We start from the raw sequence: 4185 nt of genomic DNA on the forward strand, positions 1-4185 counted from the left end.
AAATTATATTTTTTATTAAATATATCTCTGAATATTGCAAGAATTTCTGTGTAAAACAAATTGTTTATAATAAATTATTTCGCAAATCTTTACTATTAATACACAAATTACAAAGCTTCTATGGTTTCTTTTTGATTTAATTTATTTTTAACAATTTTTCAAAAAATGCTAGACAATAAAACTGTGCTAAATAAGTTTTTGTAGTATGCTACAATGGAAATCAAAAATTACGTTGTCAAAAATTACACATTTGTGTAAAGTTTACAAAAAGGAAAGTAATTTAAAAAAAAAGTTCGTTTCACTGTGTAGAATATAGCTGCAATATTAGACAAAAGGTTATTTAAATAAAATTTTAAGAAAATAAAATGTTTAAGTCAACTTTTCTTAACAGTGTACAAAAATGTTGCTTTATAATAATAATTTACTTAATCTTGAGGGATTTTACAATTTACAGTATCTATTTGTGTTCTAAATCGTTGCCAAAGAATGTTAGAAAAACCTCTTCTAGCCAAAAATTTAGCTAGAAGAATCCAAAATCTCCCTGTTATGGTTAGTTCAATCCCATACTCAGTCAGAAAAAGAAATGAATATTTTTAATCAGTGATGGTGTGAGGGGAAAAACAAGGAAAACTCTTTCAATTCTAGTATGATTGTGGTGTGAGAAAAGTCGCCAAGTGTCTTTTTTGGGGGACAAAAATATCCACTGGCGCGTCGCCGGTGTAAAATTCCGTCGCAATCAACTTTCACAACAAATTAAAAATCTTTCAATCTAGCGCCTTTTTTTACATGGGCTCTTCCTCTCTATCTGAAGATCGTGCCACGTTCAAGGCGCACGTCATTTGGGATTAGCGCGTGAATCCCCCCAAAAAAATGATTAACCCATACTATCCTGGGATATTTTCAATAATCAGACAAATTAATGGGTTGTTTGGGGAGCTTTTTATTCACGATGTGCTGATGGATTTTCCACATTTTATGTTAAAGTAAATTGGAAAGAAAAAAAAACTCATCAGAAGAGTGGCGATAAGTCCGATGGAGAGTGTCGCCAGCACGGAATTCTCAACTTCCGACTTTGTTTGTTTAACACCATTGCTCAACATTAATTTATCCGATTATTTATTTTTCAAACTGAACGTGAGTGATTAATGGTGGGTGGGAGAAGCACCACAAAATACGTGTTTTATTTGTGCTTCTGTGAGACAAAAAAAAATCCACCCAAAAGATGAAAATCAGCGAAAAATTCTACACACATTTTAATAGTTTCCAGATTTGAATTCCCACCTCAATTTTTCTGGTATTTGGGATATACCCAAAGTCAAAAAAAAAATAATAACAAAAAATCATGTAAAGTGTCTTCTTCAGACTAGTCCACCTCCACAAAAAAATAGATGTCATACGAATTGCCATTAAAGAAAAATAGTCGAAATAAATATGCAATAAAATGTTGAAGTTGTCAACCCATTTTCCCAATTTTTTTACACCTTTTTCACGCTGCCACCTCAGCGCGCAAAAATTGATATATTGGCGAGGTGAGTTTGTGCCAGAAATCAATTGGAAAGCACAAAGAGTGTTATTCACAATTTTCAACACAGGTATGAGTCAGAAAAGAATGAGTTTTCCCCGTTTTTCCATCTGTTTTCCCATCACATTCTTCTGCCTTCTTCTAGTATACTCGAAAAAACTGCATGATTTTTTACCCATTGATCAAGGATGGAACTTTTTTTCTCATTGTTGCATTGTTTACACTTTCGATGTAGAGAATGTAGAAAATGTGGAAAATCTAAAATTTTCTAAATTATATACTCCGTACAGAACTTTTCTATATTTACTAAATTCCATCTGCTTTGGAGTGACTAAACCAGGAAATTTTTTAAAGGAATTAATGAAAGTTTGTTAGAACTTTCATTAAAAATTTGTTACTTTTGTATTTCTTATTGTGAATTGCCCAAGAAGCCAAATAGCTGCCCTATACACTGAAAAAATGTTTCATAAAATTGTTTGTAAATGTTTGTGAATTCCTACTGGGAACTTTCGAAATGCTCGTAAAGCGTGTAACCCACAAAAAAGTTCGTGAAAGTTTATATTTTTTCACAAACATTGTTCATAACATGATCATTTGACGAGCATTTTTTTTGTTGTTTTACAACCATCGTTCGTTTGTTTTTTTACAACGACTTAACAAAGCTTTGCGGACAAAATGACAAAATTTTACGAATTTTTTTTGTATGTTTATGAAGATTTACAAGCAAATGTTTGTAAAAGAACAAAAAATGCTCATCTAATGATCAAGTTACGAATAATGATAGTGAAAAATACAAACTTTAGTAAGCTTGTTTGTGGATTGTACGTTATACGAGCGTTTCGTGGTTTCGTAAGTTCCCATTGGAAATTCACAAACATTTACAAACTAGTTTACGATATTTTTTTCTGTATAGAACCAAGACTTTGACAAGTCTTTTAATGCACTTTTAAAAGGCTTATAATTAGATTTTTTGTATAGAAATTCCTGTAAAAGCTCTTAAGTCTCCTTAAGAGTGCGTCACTTTACTTTTAGTAGTCATAATGACGGTACCAAGATCGCTATTACCAGATTATAAGAATTTTAGTTCTATTACGATTTACTTAGAGAATTATACAAGATTACGTTAAGAAAAAATGCTTCTTGGGCAATTACAATACTTCTTTTTTGTCTGAAAAGTAAGGTATCTGTAGAGATATTTGTTGAAGTTTTTTCAATTGGTTCTACCGCCGACTGGGTTAACAATTGTCAAATTGGTCAGAACTACGGATTACTATATTACTGGATAGTAGGTAGACATTTTTGTGTCCCATAGTAGTGCAAACAAAGTGAATAAAAGTACAAATAAAGACGTCGTACCCTTGCTTCTTGATATTCTCGAGACTGAAAATCACTTAAATCCTACATTTTCATTCCTCAGCATCAAATCGCATCATTCCTGGGTGCACTTTTATTTGGTTTGTATGCACTACTATGAGACACAAAATCTCTACCTACTATTCAAGAATATAGTAAATACTTAAATTAAATAAATAAATAAATACTAAATATTAAATACTTTTTTATTTTATTATAAAGCTCTACACTGAAAATGTTCCTCAATTCAAGTCAAACTGTTTAATGCACAAGAAATTCTTAAAGTGTCATTAGATGTTTCTTTCATCGTAAATCAATTTTCGAAATTATTAATTGTTTTCTTCTTATTACCGTTAAGGAAAATTTTTATTAATCCGGTTTTAGAACCTGTAACATTATCATCACGACCACAAAATTTATTAAAAAATTGATCTACAGAATAGTTTTTAAATTAACGAAAATATTTTGTATCACTGCCAAAAATTAAAAAAAAAACAATTGCAAGAATGTAATTTTCTGTATAATAAATTTAGGATAATGTGCAACCGAAAAATTACAGTTTTTAGGTTATGTTGATTCCAACAATGCATCATCATTGAACCGGACCTCTTATGTATTTACGAAGATTTTCTCTACATTGACTAAACTTCTCAAAAACAATTTTTAAAAGAAATGGTTTTTCGAACGAAATTTGAGGTTAAATTCAGCAGAGAGAATAGAAAATCCAAAGAAAAGTTAGGTTATTGAAGTTATGTTCAAATGATCACCTTTTTTTATCGACATAACTGTCTCATGTTAATGCTTCCTACGATAGGGTTTAATGTTTATGTATTTAACAACACTAATACTGAAATATTTTGAATTTCGTGGTTAGAACTTTAGGCGGAATAAGTGCCAGGAATTTTTTTTTGCTTTGATCAAGCGACAAAAAATGGAAAATTTTGAAAGAATTAAAAGAAAATGCTGATTTCTAGAATTAGTAAGTGTATACTTTTATGCAATGGATTTTTCTAATGTGATTGATATGTTAAAAGGAATTGTTTACCAGAATAGTCGACATATAAAGTGTAAACAATGCCCATCCCTGTCAATACTGCATAATGTCCTTTTTGTTCTTGCACAACGCACAAAAATCCAAGAGTAACTCCCAAAATTGGCAAAGTTATTCCTTTGCTGATTTTCCATGGCGAGACTCTAGAATTTTTGCAGAATATGCAAGAAAAAGACCATGTAAACATATGTGCAGAAGTAATACTTTGATGAATATTCGATAGGTTATTGACTGGCGGAGTTTTTTTTTCAAAAAAAAA

Source organism: Phlebotomus papatasi, chromosome 3 (genome assembly GCF_024763615.1).
Source record: "Phlebotomus papatasi isolate M1 chromosome 3, Ppap_2.1, whole genome shotgun sequence".
Lineage (NCBI taxonomy): Eukaryota > Metazoa > Arthropoda > Insecta > Diptera > Psychodidae > Phlebotomus > Phlebotomus papatasi.